The sequence below is a fragment of the Salmo trutta genome, chromosome 3 (assembly GCF_901001165.1).
Source record: "Salmo trutta chromosome 3, fSalTru1.1, whole genome shotgun sequence".
NCBI classification, from domain to species: domain Eukaryota; kingdom Metazoa; phylum Chordata; class Actinopteri; order Salmoniformes; family Salmonidae; genus Salmo; species Salmo trutta.
Genome location: NC_042959.1, coordinates 69,944,380 through 69,960,952, shown reverse-complemented (window position 1 = coordinate 69,960,952; position 16,573 = coordinate 69,944,380). Strand labels below are relative to the sequence as shown.

The window sequence follows — 16,573 nt, the reverse complement described above, 5'->3', positions numbered from 1 at the left end:
CCTCCAGCAGGACGGAGCCAGCACCCTGGTGACACGGTGATTGGCGAGGGAGATAAGTCAAGCTTTATGTCGTCCTGCAACGTTAAAGCAGGGAGATACCAGGGTCCTCGTAACGGGTCAGCGTCCCAAATGGCACCCTATTCCCTATATAGTACACTATTTTGACCGGAACCCTATGGGCCACTACATAGGGAAAAGGTATGTAGTGCACTATAAAGGGAATAGGGTGCAATTCGAGAGGCAGATGGGTTTCCTGCAGGGATCAGGGTACAGACACATGACATTGTGGTATTATGTCTAAGAGGTTTTGGGTTGTTTAACGAGACTGAACACTTTCAACTCTCAACTTCTGTGACCCCCGGATTAGTTTCACAAACATTTCAATCTAATATAGATGATACAGTTATCCGGTCATCGTACATAGATGTTCAGTAGTTAAAACAGCCTTCAATGTCTTTAATATTGTAAAACCAAATATTGTTACAAAACTTTTTGAAGATAACTTCTCATCAAGCACCAAACATTAATATTCGCAATAAAATGTGCCAACATAGATTTTCTCTAAATAAATACAAGAAAAGCAAAAATGGGTATTTACAAACTACACCATAATCCAAAAAATACTTGTAAAACATAACATCTATAAATATACTCCTAAAAAGAAAGTGTGTGCAATTTCACTTTTGTAACTAGTGATCATCCACCCATTATTTTGTGGATATCAATTCCTAAATATTGCATCATTGCAAACTTGTCCATGTTAGCTTCAGTATGACTGTTGTTTGTGTCATAAAGTTCTCCATGTTATTCTATCCTGTAGTAGCATTTTGCATGTATGAGTATCACATCAGTATTCCACACGGTCTCATCTGGAGAAGTTCATTGATGTGGGCCTATTTGTTGTGAGGAACTGTGGTCCTCTCCAGCCCTGTTTAGTCCAGAAGCAGATACACCAGGACATCCATTGGTAGATTCAGTCGGACCACAATGGAAACTTGCAGTCAGGATCATAGCTCTTACACCATCCAATCAACTTTTGTTTGTTTCTTGTTGTTGTTGTTGTTGTCAGGGTCACCTGACCAGGTGGCTGATGATGAGGACTATATCCTGTGCAGTGTCATCTTGGCAGAGGGACACGGTTCTGGGGCCATGTGTGATGAGTCAGCCTGTTGACGACCTGCTTCACAAACGCCCCTGCTGGGAAATGAGGACAGAGATGCTGGTGACTCATAGATACTAGAACACTAAAGCCTGGCTTGTCGCCCTAACGACCACTCAAAACAAAGAACAAAAGCTAAAACGTCCCCCCAAAAATAATGGTAAGAACTACACTGGAAGACACTTCCAATCACCAATTTTTTTGCAAATCTAAAAATATATATATACATACATACATACATACATACATACATACATACATACATACATACATACATACATACATACAGTTGAAGTCATTAAAACCTGTTTTTCAACCACTCCACACATTTCTTGTAAACAAACTATCATTTTGGCAAGTCGTTTAGGACATCTACTTTGTGCATGACACAAGTAATTTTACCAACAATTGTTTACAGACAGATTATTTCACTTATAATTCACTGTATCACAATTCCAGTGGGTCAGAGGTTTACATACACTAAGTTGACTGTGCCTTTAAACAGCTTGGAAAATTCCAGAAAATGATGTCATGGCTTTAGAAGCTTCTGATAGGGTAATTGACATAATTTGAGTAAATTGGCGGTGTACCTGTGGTTGTATTTCAAGGCCTACCTTCAAACTCAGTGCCTCTTTGCTTGACATCATGGGAAAATCAAAAGAAATCAGCCAAGACCTCAGAATTAGTTTTTTGCAAATGGGTCTTCCAAATGAACAATGACCCCAAGCAGACTTCCAAAGTTGTGGACTTCGACTTCAACTGTACACACACACACACACACACACACACACACACACACACACACACACACACACACACACACACACACACACACACACACACACACACACACACACACACACACACACACACACACACACATATACACACACATACATACATACAGTTGAAGTCGGAAGTTTACATACACTTTAGCCAAATACATTTAAACTCCATTTTTCACAATTCCTGACATTTAATCCAAGTAAAAATTCCCTGTCTTAGGTCAGTTAGGATCACCACTTTATTTTAAGAATGTGAAATGTCAGAATAATTGTAGAGATAATGATTTATTTCAGCTTTTATTTCTTTCATCACATTCCCAGTGGGTCAGAAGTTTACATACACTCAATTGGTATTTGGTAGCATTCCCTTTAAATTGTTTAACTTGGGTCAAACGTTTCGGGTAGCCTTCCAGAAGCGTCCCACAATAAGTTGGGTGAATTTTGGCCCATTCCTCCTAACAGAGCTGGTGTAACTGAGTCAGGTTTGTAGGCCTCCTTGCTCACACACGCTTTTTCAGTTCTGCCCACAAATTTCTATGGGATTGAGGTCAGGGCTTTGTGATGGCCACTCCAATACCTTGACGTTGTTGTCCTTAAGCCATTTTTCCACAACTTTGGAAGTATGCTTGGGGTTATTGTCCATTTGGAAGACCCATTTGCGACCAAGCTTTAACTTCCTGATCAATGTCTTGAGATGTTGCTTCAATATATCCACATAATTTCCCTTCCTCATGATGCCATCTATTTTGTGAAGTGCACCAGTCCCTCCTGCAGCAAAGCACCCCCACAACATGATGCTGCCACCCCCGTGCTTCACGGTTGGGATGGTGTTCTTCGGCTTGCAAGCCTCCCCCTTTTTCCTCCAAACATAACGATGGTCATTATGGCCAAACAGTTCTATTTTTGTTTCATCAAACGAGAGGACATTTCTCCAAAAAGTATGATCTTTGTCCCCATGTGCAGTTGCAAACCGTAGTCAGGCTTTTTTATGACGGTTTTGGAGCAGTGGCTTCTTCCTTGCTGAGCGGCCTTTCAGGTTATGTCAATATAGGACTCCTTTTACTGTGTATATAGATACTTTGTACCTGTTTCCTCCAGCATCTTCACAAGGTCCTTTGCTGTTGTTCTGGGATTGATTTGCACTTTTCGCACCAAAGTACGTTCATCTCTAGGAGACAGAACACTTCTCATTCCTAAGCGGTATGATGGCTGCGTGGTCCCATGGTGTTTCTACTTGCGTACTATTGTTTGTACAGATGAACGTGGTACCTTCAGGCGTTTTTTTAATGCACTGCTTCTAAGTGCTAGAGGCGTCACAACAGACCCTGGTTCAATTCCGGGCTGTATCACAACTGCCCGTTATTTGAAGTCCCATAGAGCGGCGCACAATTGGCCCAGCATCGTCCGGGTTAGGGTTTGGCTGGGGTAGGCCATCATTGTAAATGAGAATTTTATCTTAACTGACTTGCCTGGTTAAATAAATAAAATAAAAAACATACCATTGACTATTTTCCATCATCACTCAAACAACATCCTTGCATTTATAACTCTCAAACAAGCCTCTGCATAAGACCAAGATGCTGCAGCTCAGCTCTTGCCTGCCTCAATTTTCTCCGCTTCCTCTAATACTCCCCCATTTGTTGAGATTGGTTCCAAATTAGCTCGCAATTAAAGTTCCCTGACATGTTAGGAGGACGGAAGAAGGAGATCATTGTAATGCTGTTACAACACATCAGTTATCAGGGTGACATGAGTATCACTGTGTGCTGTGTTGTGGGGGATGCTGGGCCGGCAGGTTAATGAAGGCAGGGGGATTAGCACCCGGGGAGAGAAAGAGAGAACGGAACCTAAGGGATAGGGGGGCCATGGCCGCTGTCATTACACTAGCTAATTACCCCCAGGCCAGGACAGGGCCGGGCTAAAGCAGGACAGGAAGAGAGGGGGCCAGAACAGGGCTATAGCAGGACAGGAAGAGAGGTGGCCAGGAAACTAATATTACTATACGGTAGAAACTACCTCGCCAACAAACTGATATTACTCTACGGTAGAAGCTACCTCACTAACAAACTAATACTACTGTAAGGTTGAAACTACCTCACTAACAAACGAATACTACTGTACGGTAGAAACTACCTGACTGATAAACTAATACTACTGTACGATAAAAACTACCTCACTGACAAACTAATATTACTGTATGGTAGAAACTACCTCACTAACAAACTAATACTACTGTACGATAGAAACTACCTACCTCACTAACAAACTAATATTACTGTATGGTTGAACCTACCTCACTAACAAACTAATATTACTGTACTGTAGAAACTACCTCACTAACTGTCAGAGTCTAGGTGATGTGGGTAAAGCGGAGTCAGGCGCAGGACACAGAGATGAGTAATAATAGTAACTTTACTCAAAAATAATCCTCCAACAAGGAGAACGATAATCCAGAATCACATAAATGAAACAACTGACAACAATAAACACGCACAAAACCATGATGGCTCCAGAGGGCTAAATATGGAAATAATTCACACGAAATGGGAACCAGGTGTGTACAATACAGACAAAACAAATGGAAAAAGAAATGTAGATTGGTGGAGGCTAGAAAGCCGGTGACGTCGACCGCCGAACGCCGCCCGAACAAGGAGAGGCACCAACTTCGGCGGAAGTCGTGACACTAACAAACTAATATTACTGTGTGGTAGAAACTACCTCACTAACAAACTAATATTACTGTGTGGTAGAAACTACCTCACTAACAAACTAATATTACTGTGTGGTAGAAACTACCTCACTAACAAACTAATATTACTGTATGGAAGAAACTACCTCACTAACAAACTAATATTACTGTATGGAAGAAACTACCTCACTAACAAACTAATATTACTGTATGGTAGAAACTACCTCACTAACAAACTAATATTACTGTATGGAAGAAACTACCTCACTAACAAACTAATATTACTGTATGGAAGAAACTACCTCACTAACAAACTAATATTACTGTATGGAAGAAACTACCTCACTAACAAACTAATATTACTGTATGGAAGAAACTACCTCACTAACAAACTAATATTACTGTATGGAAGAAACTACCTCACTAACAAACTAATATTACTGTATGGAAGAAACTACCTCACTAACAAACTAATATTACTGTATGGAAGAAACTACCTCACTAACAAACTAATATTACTGTATGGAAGAAACTACCTCACTAACAAACTAATATTACTGTACGGTTGAAACTACCTCATTAACAAACTAATATTCCTGTACGGTAGGCACCCCATTTGACATTCTAATGGCCAACCCTGAGGCACTTGTTCAGTAAGATACATCACAGGCCCATGTTAAAGGTAAAAATCTGTTGTTCTGCCACTGAGCAAGGCAGTTAACCCACTGTTCCCCGGGCGCCGAAGACGTGGATGTCGATTAAGGCAGCCCCCCGCACCTCTCTGATTCAGAAGGGTTGGGTTAAATGCGGAAGACACATTTCAGTTGAAGGCATTCAGTTGTACAACTGAGTAGGTATCCCCCTTTCCATTTCCCTAAAGTGACTTCCTTTAAATTCTTAAAATATAGTGCACATGTGACATGATCTGATTTGACGACAAATGCATTGGAAACATGATTCAAACCATAGCCAAATGTGTTGTAGGACTAGGGGCCTTGAGCGGAGCCTGGCTGGATGTGAAGGTGGTATGATAACACAGCCAAAAGACTGAAACAGTTTTGAGAGCCAAACAGTTTACATTTACCAAGGAGGTGTTTCTCTCTGCTTCCTCAGAAAATAAGATTTCTGCTACGCTCTCAAAACTGTAACTCTGGTTAAATATATAGCAGCCTATATTAATCATGATTGGACATAAACAGGAACATTTTAAATCATTGTGTTTGAGGCTGAAACCGCTTTTCCCTTCATATGTGTGTTTATGCCTCCTATGAGGGGCCCTGTAGTTGCGGACAACCGGAGAACACAAATAATCATCCCCCTTAAATGAAAAATCAGCATTTATCATCCATGAACGTCTGCAGTGCCATTGTGTACTCTCGTGCTGCCTCCTGATTGCTTGTTTATTATTCCAGGATGGCCTCTGAGCCAATGGGGGACGAGCCAGCTACCTCAAGGTGCCAAGTCATTCCCAGCCATTTCCTGTCTGTGACATCATTGTGTATTCCCCAGAAAGCACCCTGATCCGTGTCTTGTCTGCAGCCTGGGTGGCACACGGCGCACACAGCTAGCGTAAACACAAGGTGCAGTGGTGAACCAGTCATTTAGCCTGTTCTCTGGACAGCTATGAAGGGAGAACTCAGGGCTCTGGACGCAATCTGATGCCACGTTTCAATTACTCAGTCACTTTGGATTACCAATGTACCATTCATTGTGATGAAACACTGACCTGTTATGATTTTATTCAGACGTTTTATTCTTAGTGAATTGTTGAGCTGGAATCTGTCATTTGCCAACTCAAACATACTGTGTGCCTTCAGATTCAAATGAGGGGCCAAATGAATTGGCCTTTCCTCTGACCAGCAAATTAAGTATGCAAATCTTGCTTTAGTCGATTCTCTCTCAACATAGCTCATTAAACTAACCAATGCAAAGTGTAGCAAGAAAGTATTTAATTTACCATAACTTTATACATTGACTGCCAAACTAGATTGTATTGGTTATTTGAGACCTACCTGAAAGTCATATAAAAGGCAGGAGAGAAATGTTCCAGAAATAGATGATCAAATTAGGCTTTTTGAGGAAAAGTCAACAGAGATGACTGTTCCAGCCTGGGTGGAAAAGTCAACAGAGATGACAAAAAGCCTAATTTGATCATCTATTTCTGGAACATTTCTCTAAACATTTCTGTATTCTTTGATTGAATTGTAAGGACATATGACTTATAAAAAGACAAGTCTAACTGGTCTCTGTTTCATTTCCTCTCTTCACACTGATGAAGGCTGCAAAGGCAAAATGTCCATGCACATTATTTGTAATGCATTGATAAATATTTTTTTAAATGAAGTAAGCTTCATGCGACATGGATTTGAGTGCAAACCCATCACACCTTTTGTTTGTCTGAATTCACAATTAGGCACCAGCCAAGCTTCTGGGAGAGCGCCATGATCCCCTTTTGATTAACTCTCTCACCAACCCACCTGAGAGAAAAGCAGCTCTCTCTCCCTCTCCAGCTATACATCCATTCACAAATCCAAGGGCAATGCTAATGAAAACAAGCTTTCCTCCAAGGCTGAGATGATATGGGAGCTCGGTCAATAAATTACACCCAATTCCCTACACAGTGCACTACTTTTGACATGAGCACTATGAGCCCTGGTCAAAAGTAGTGCACTACAGTATATGGTAATATGGGGCCATTTGGAACTGACTCAATATGGTTTCAGTTACACTGAAACAATGATCTGAGATCTGTAAATCAAACATGAAAAGGCCTTGGAGGAAAAGACAGAATAGATTTTTCATTGGTCATCCAGTCAGGCATTACTTTGTCCATCTCTTCAGGAATGGAAAGGTTCAGTCATCCCCATCTGTAGTATTGTACATCACTGCTTTCCTGAATACGCCTTCTTATCAAAATGACTACTACTTTCAAACATTCTCCAGGTGAATGAAACAATAAAGATATAAGCTTTAGTCTCAGTGCTAAAATCGTACATTTAGTGTACTGTGGATGTGCACCTCTACTCATTTCCAGCTTCCAATGGGCTCATTCAATCCTTGTCCTATCCTCCTCCCCAAGTTGTTGTTGTTGTAACTCATGTCGCTCATCGCTCATGACACTCTTCATTGACTACAGCTCAGCGTTCAACACCATAGTACCCTCAAAGCTCATCACTAAGCTAAGGATCCTGGGACTAAACACCTCCCTCCGCAACTGGATTCTGGACTTCCTGACGGGCCACCCCAGGTGGTGAGGGTAGGTAGCAACACATCTGCCACGCTGATCCTCAACACTGGAGCTCCACAGGGGTGCGTGCTCAGTCCCCTCCTGTACTCCCTGTACACCCACAACTGAATGGCCAGGCATGACTCCAACACCATCATTAAGTTTGCAGACGACACAACAGTGGTAGGCCTGATCACTGACAATGACGTGACAGCCTATAGGGAGGAAGTCAGAGACCTGGCCGGGTGGTGCCAGTATAACAACCTATCCCTCAACGTAACCAAGACTAAGGAGATTATTGTGGACTACAGGAAAAGGAGGACCGAGCACGCCCCCATTCTCATCAACGGGGCTGCAGTGGAGCAGGTTGAGAGCTTCAAGTTCCTTGGTGTCCACATCAACAACAAACTAGAATGGTCCAAACACACCAAGACAATCGTGAAGAGGGCACGACAAAGCCTATTCTCCCTCAGGAAACTAAAAATATTTGGCATGGGTCCTGAGATCCTCAAAAGGTTCTACAGCTGCAACATCGAGAGCATCCTGACTGGTTGCATCACTGCCTGGTACGGCAATTGCTCGGCCGCAAGTCACTACAGAGGGTAGTGCGTACGGCCCAGTACATCACTGGGGCTAAGCTGCCTGCCATCCAGGACCTCTACACCAGGCGGTGTCAGAGGAAGGCCCTAAAAATTGTCAAAGACCCCAGCCACCCCAGTCATGGACTGTTCTCTCTACTACCGCATGGCAAGTGGTACCGGAGTGCCAAGTCTAGGACAAAAAGACTTCTCAACAGTTTTTACCCCCAAGCCATAAGACTCCTGAACAGGTAATCAAATGGCTACCCGGACTATATGCATTGTGTGCCCCCCCCCAAACCCTCTTTTTACGCTGCTGCTACTCTCTGTTTATCATATATGCATAGTCACTTTAACTATACATTCATGTACATACTACCTCAATTGGGCCGACCAACCAGTGCTCCCGCACATTGGCTAACCGGGCTATCTGCATTGTGTCCCACCCACCACCCGCCAACCTCTCTTTTACGCTACTGCTACTCTCTGTTCATCATATATGCATAGTCACTTTAACCATATCTACATGTACATACTACCACAATCAGCCTGACAAACCGGTGTCTGTATGTAGCCTCACTACTTTTATAGCCTCGCTACTGTATATAGCCTGCCTTTTTACTGTTGTTTTATTTCTCTACCTACCTATTGTTCACCTAATACCTTTTTTTGCACTATTGGTTAGAGCCTGTAAGTAAGCATTTCACTGTAAGGTCTACACCTGTTGTGTTCAGCGCACGTGGCAAATAAACTTTGATTTGATTTGATAACTACATGTTTTCAAACACCTTACCTGGTAAATGCATGTAAGTAAGTGAATAAATACAGAAACAACTCATGCCATGTCAGAGCTTATTCCACTTAGTAAACCTCATAGACATCTTGCCTTGCCACACAGCTCTCAGGGTTTTTCACTGTAAAGCACAAGGCAGCTAGAGGTTGCATCTCAAATGGAACACTATTCCCTATATCGTGCACAACTTTTAACCAGGTCCAAAATAATACACTATAACGGCAATAGGGAGACATTTGGCACGCATCAACACTGTTCCGACAACAGCAAAGCTAAACAGATTCAACAAGCCCTTCCCTTACATTCTAGAACAGTACAGAGCTACAGGGGAGATGGTGTGAGTCTCAAATGGCCCTCTATTCCCTATATAGTGCAATACTTTTGACCAGGACCCATAGGTAAAAGGGGTGCACTATATAGGCAATAGGGTGCCATTTGGGATGCAGCCAGGGGCCTTACTCTTCATTTCTGCTGGATGAGTCTCACTTTGTCTGTAATAATAATTATGGCCAGCCTTTTAGCTTTGTGTCTCTGTCTTACCTTCCATAATATACAGCTAAGAGTTCAGGCACCAATGGGACTGGTCCTTTCTTTTTCAGACACCCTGAGGTGATCTCTCTGACACTGGAGGATGTGTCAATGTAAGCTGGTGTATAGCAACTATATGTGGACAACACCAAATTAATTGTTGCAATTTTAGATATTTATCTTGTAGATCAGCACATCTGGACTGAATATGAGGGGTTTCGTTCATTAATTATTCATAGATTTTCAAGTATTAAAACAATCAGCAGACTTACAACCTCAGGGTGTGTGTGTGTGTGTGTGTTGGTCTCCTGTCTACCAAAGCCTTGTCTGGATTGAAATACTGTATCTTTGATCGTATCTCCAGCCCTGGTCTGGCCTGCACCGCTCCTTTGTTGAATCCTCACATAGTTGGAGTGCTTTGCAGTCTGCACATGTTTCCTATTGGGATGCCACTAGGTCTTAGCTCTGCAGTCTGCACCTGTTTCCTATCGGGATGCCACTAGGTCTTAGCTCTGCAGTCTGCACATGTTTCTTATCGGGATGCCACTAGGTCTTAGCTCTGCAGTCTGTACCTGTTTCTTATCGGGATGCCACTAGGTCTTAGCTCTGCAGTCTGCACATGTTTCCTATTGGGATGCCACTAGGTCTTAGCTCTGCAGTCTGCACATGTTTCTTATCGGGATGCCACTAGGTCTTAGCTCTGCAGTCTGCACATGTTTCCTATTGGGATGCCACTAGGTCTTAGCTCTGCAGTCTGCACCTGTTTCTTATCGGGATGCCACTAGGTCTTAGCTCTGCAGTCTGCACCTGTTTCTTATCGGGATGCCACTAGGTCTTAGCTCTGCAGTCTGCACCTGTTTCTTATCGGGATGCCACTAGGTCTTAGCTCTGCAGTCTGCACCTGTTTCTTATCGGGATGCCACTAGGTCTTAGCTCTGCAGTCTGCACCTGTTTCTTATCGGGATGCCACTAGGTCTTAGCTCTGCAGTCTGCACCTGTTTCTTATCGGGATGCCACTAGGTCTTAGCTCTGCAGTCTGCACATGTTTCCTATTGGGATACCACTAGGTCTTAGCTCTGCAGTCTGCACATGTTTCTTATCGGGATGCCACTAGGTCTTAGCTCTGCAGTCTGCACCTGTTTCTTATTGGGATGCCACTAGGTCTTAGCTCTGCAGTCTGCACATGTTTCCTATTGGGATGCCACTAGGTCTTAGCTCTGCAGTCTGCACATGTTTCCTATTGGGATGCCACTAGGTCTTAGCTCTGCAGTCTGCACATGTTTCCTATTGGGATGCCACAAGGTCTTAGCTCTGCAGTCTGCACATGTTTCCTATTGGGATGCCACTAGGTCTTAGCTCTGCAGTCTGCACATGTTTCTAATCGGGATGCCACTAGGTCTTAGCTCTGCAGTCTGCACATGTTTCTTATCGGGATGCTACTAGGTCTTAGCTCTGCAGTCTGCACATGTTTCTTATCGGGATGCCACTAGGTCTTAGCTCTGCAGTCTGCACCTGTTTCTTATCGGGATGCCACTAGGTCTTAGCTCTGCAGTCTGCACATGTTTCCTGTTGGGATGCCACTAGGTCTTAGCTCTGCAGTCTGCACATGTTTCTTATCGGGATGTCACTAGGTCTTAGCTCTGCAGTCTGCACATGTTTCTTATCGGGATGCCACTAGGTCTTAGCTCTGCAGTCTGCACATGTTTCTAATTGGGATGCCACTAGGTCTTAGCTCTGCAGTCTGCACCTGTTTCTTATCGGGATGCCACTAGGTCTTAGCTCTGCAGTCTGCACATGTTTCTTATCGGGATGCCACTAGGTCTTAGCTCTGCAGTCTGCACATGTTTCCTATTGGGATGCCACTAGGTCTTAGCTCTGCAGTCTGCACCTGTTTCTAATTGGGATGCCACTAGGTCTTAGCTCTGCAGTCTGCACATGTTTCTTATCGGGATGCCACTAGGTCTTAGCTCTGCAGTCTGCACATGTTTCCTATTGGGATGCCACTAGGTCTCAGCTCTGCAGTCTGCACATGTTTCTAATTGGGATGCCACTAGGTCTCAGCTCTGCAGTCTGCACATGTTTCCTATTGGGATGCCACTAGGTCTCAGCTCTGCAGTCTGCACATGTTTCTAATTGGGATGCCACTAGGTCTTAGCTCTGCAGTCTGCACCTGTAGCCCACAGTTAAATCCACCAAACAAAATATCGTCAAGTCCATTGCCCTGCAATATATCCATAGTGTATTCGTCATCGCAATGTATTCTGTCAGATATTTCCATGCAATCTAAATTGTTAAATTCGTCAATCAATCATATTTTTCAATCATATTATCACTTTACATATTATTGCTGAATAATCAGCGAGGGTGTAGTGGAAATTGAAGTTTCCCACTGGTCACAAACTGGTTGAATCAATGTTGTTTCAACGTAATTTGTCAAGGTATTGTGATGTGGAATCTACGTGGAAAATACGTTGAATTTGAAAAAAGTAATGAACTGTTGTTTTAAGGGTGAAATTTCAACTACAGGACTATGTCATCATGGTAAACAAACTTCAACATAGACAAACCTTGGATAAAATATGTAATGAACATGTACCTTTAAAACAACGTCAGATGTTCAACTTAACTCCTCTGGCCAGCACCTCCTAGTGGAGAATGGATGTATCTATCTACAGCTACCCTTTGGTCTCCCATCCAGGGTTTTAACCAACATCTAAGTTAAAGAATAGGCCTAAATCAAATCAAACTTTTTAAAGTGCATTTAAAGTTTGATTTTCTTTGATTTAGTCCTATTCTTTAAATTAGATTTTTGGATGAAATGGAGACGTGAATACAACATATCAATTATTAATTGTAGACAACTGTAATTAAAGCCAGACTAAGTCAATGGCCCAGATGAAACTATCCAAGCAGAATGTACATATCTCATATGTTGTTATTTGGTTGTGTTGACAACCAAAGACTAATCAATATCACTTTTGAAATACAACAAATTGCATATTCATTTGTCCACACGTTAACAAATTACACTGTATGTTGGATTCACCTCTCTAACTCAACCAAAAATCCAAGTTAAAGAATGTGAAGAAGCCAGTGGTTCAGATGGAACTGTCCAAGCACTAGATACATCGCCTTTAAATGTTGCTATCTGGTTGCGTTGTCAACCAAAGACAATTCAATATTACATTTGTAATATTAAGTTAAGGCTATTTTACAAACTAATGTAACATTCAACCTTAAAATGAGTAACACATCCTTGGCCACATTGAGGTTACTGTAACAATACATGTCTACTTGCGTAATCATATAAAGCGTGCATGTTCAAGATAGCATGCATAGATCATCGCAGGTCTGTGGAGAGCTTCACAATTACTGTAATAATCTGCGCAGAATCTCTAACGGCATTGATCACTTGCGCCATGTACTTTTAATGTAATCTCAACTGCAATCTCGGTCATTCGGTTGTGCTAATATATGAATTAAACACAGTGATAACACATTAATGCTGAATAAATAAACAAAATATTTGACATTGAATTCCCATTTTAATTTTGCTGTGCTTTAAAACATTTTTAAGTGCATAGACATTTGGTTGACAATTCAACCAAAACATCTGACACTGTTTTCGATTGGAACTTCGTTGTCCGTCCTTACGTCCTGACTGACTTTATTGTCCCCATGGGGAAATGGTGTTGCACTGTCATGTACACGTTTAAAGTGGCATTTAAATACAAAACAAAATTGACAATACAACTTTCATAACAGTTACATACCAATATTATTTTTTTAAAGACTAGCCTGCTGGCCTTACTGAGTCAATAGGAACATTAGCCCGAGCTATTTAGGAGGGATATCACACCTGGCACAAATGATTGTCTAGTTGTGTTTTCCTGCTGAGAGGTGCCCTGTACCTGCACCCAGAGGGGAGTAGTTCAAGTCCGGGTACAGGGGGTGGCTTGGGCCTAAAATGATTTTGTACGTTTAGATGGTTGAAAGCATAGTGACAACACATTGGAAACGACCACGGAAGGTTTTGATGCGGCCCAGAACGACTTGTCTAGGCCTTCACCACGGAAGGTTTTGATGCGGCCCAGAACGACTTGTCTAGGCCTTCACCACGGAAGGTTTTGATGCGGCCCAGAACGACTTGTCTAGGCCTTCACCACGGAAGGTTTTGATGCGGCCCGGAACGACTTGTCTAGGCCTTCACCACGGAAGGTTTTGATGCGGCCCAGAACGACTTGTCTAGGCCTTCACCACGGAAGGTTTTGATGCGGCCCAGAACGACTTGTCTATGCCTTCACAACGGAAGGTTTTGATGCGGCCCGGAACGACTTGGCCATTGAGAATGTTTATATGTTTCACAACAATTATAATGGTAGTGTACATATTTAGCCATTGAAAATAGCGTCATTGGAATAGTAGTTTATGCTATTTATGAAAGGATTGTGTGCTATTAGGAAAGCGTCCTGTGGTAGAATAGGTCTGTACTCCACCTGTTCTCATGCATGTGACAGCCATTCTTTAAACTGTCCACTTGTCCTAGTCCAACCCTAGTCCCCTGCTATACCACAACTCAGGCAACTCAGGCACCCCTATTATATACTTGGGTGTCAAGTATATAATAATAATAATAATAATAATAACAGTCCTAATATTCATTATAATAAATAGTGTATAATTATAAATAACAATTTGATCAAATGTATTTTAGGCCAAAATATTATTTTATGTAATTTACCATGGGCCAATTGTTAAGAAACGAATGAACTGAATATAGAATAGTACAGACAGTATCAGACTGCCATATATCCTCGAAGGAAGGAATGCATTCTGGAGATAAAGAACAGCTGTTACCAATGTATGCAGTTACTTATTCAACACTCATTTTCTGATGCAGATATTTGCACCCAGTGATATAAACCGAGACTACAGGGATGAGGGATTATTTCAGATTTTTCTTTTAAAAACACGTTATTTCATTCTTACATTGCATTTAAATGATACATTCCGTAGGCCTATAATTTGCTTATTAGGAACATCACAATTACTTCAACCCTTATAGAAAACATTCAGTTATTGGTCAACACAGACAATAGGCTATATTATATTGATTTATGATAGATTGATTTTATTTTCTTGTCCTTTTCAAAACCACATATTTCTCATCGAACATTTTACATCCCCATTTTCTAACAAAAAGGTTGCGTTTTGCATCCCGATTTTCTAAGAAAAGAAACTGTGCAAAGTATTGGCTAAGGTTTATCAGTCAACGAAGAGCAGGAAACTCACTGCAGGTCGGATTGAAGGCCCATATCAGACTAACCTTTTGTACCAAGGTACAATTCCACACAGGCCTGGCCTATATTATATTCAATATCTCAATAGATACGCGCGTGTCAATAACTATCAGACGTTATTTGGCGTCTTTACAACAACCACTAGGCTACGGTATTGCATCCTGCCATTATCAAAACAACTTACATAATACTGGTTAATAACAATGACGTCGATTGCTGTAGGCCTTCTTCCAGCACATATAAAAAATGCTATATTCTCTTACCCCCATCTCCAGCAAATTCCTGCGCGGTTGGAACCGTCCATTTTAGTTTGCTAGATTTCCTATGGGACTAGGCCGAGGTTCCATCTCAGGTGAGGCCCGTGGTAGTCTATTATCACCCACACGATGTGCTTAGTCGTTTTTTGTTGGGAATAGAACGCTATTGCTTCTCTCCGATCTTATTTCGAAGCCTTTCTGTCGAGGAATGCTCTCGAACTAAGGCGAGTCCCTGTTCCACAAGAACATCTGTTCATTTCACGTGACTTTTGTAAAATACTAACATCTGTTCAAAATAGGTTTCATTCGGTGCCTCTCTCTGCATCGTGTCAGTTGCCAACTCCTCTCCGCAAACACAGGAACGTATACTTGCTCTTAGTTGTATTACATTTCTGAGTTGGAGAGAGTTTGTTGACTTCAAATTAAGCTATTTTGCTTGTCAACGGGAACAGCTTGGATGTTCATATAAGCAAGATGTGTTCTTAGGTAGGCTAAGGACTAGGTTTATCTTTTGCATTCAGGTTTTTAGTTTGCACATACCTCTATTTTGCGTTTTGGAACTTTTCTTGTGATTCTGCAGTGACTGTGTCCATAAAATCAAGCTGTGTATAGGACACTTTCACATATGCTGGCTGTATACTCCACCACCTCCCACTAGCCTACAGGGCCTACCAAAGGCGCCTTGAATTTCATAGACATCTGGGAATTCCATACATGCCTCACAAGCCAATTGCACACCTTCAAACGGACACGTGCTTTGAATGAAACGACTTCAGGAGGGTTGAAGAGTCCAAAATGCTTTTCCAGATTCAACAAACGGATGGACAGATTAAGCGTCCAGGGGCAGTAACTGCAGGCTATGCAATACTTTGATTGAACATGTATTCTGAGGGAACACGCCTGCGATCGACGATTGACAATCAGTTATTCTGCGTTATTTGCTTTAAAGGGACATGTTTTCACAGCATCTACAACTGATGCACATGGCCTTTAATACATTCTAATGCTAATAATTAATCAACACCCGTTCACGTCAAATAAATCGGTGAAGAATATGGGGACAAAGTTATGGGGATCAATTCATTGGACGTGCTTTGATTTACAGGCGGTTTGCAGGAGCTTTAGCCTAAACGCTTGCTATTATAGCCCGCCATATGGGAAATAACGTGCGCTCATCAGTTCGACTTATTAAATAGTGTATGTTTATATGAAAGCCACAGACAGAAAATAAAACACACCAACAATATTTGTTAACTTA

At 42.0% G+C, this 16,573-nt stretch overlaps 1 long non-coding RNA gene across 1 annotated transcript; it reads right to left on the bottom strand.

The window, feature by feature from the left end:
* Positions 1–435: 435 nt before the first annotated feature.
* On the bottom strand, positions 436–15,767 carry LOC115186322 (uncharacterized). The gene is made up of 2 exons (XR_003875684.1): positions 15,322–15,767; positions 436–1,197 (listed from the first exon to the last, which is right to left on the bottom strand). It is a non-coding gene; the product is annotated as an uncharacterized LOC115186322 (long non-coding RNA).
* Between the last annotated feature and the right edge of the window lie 806 nt (positions 15,768–16,573).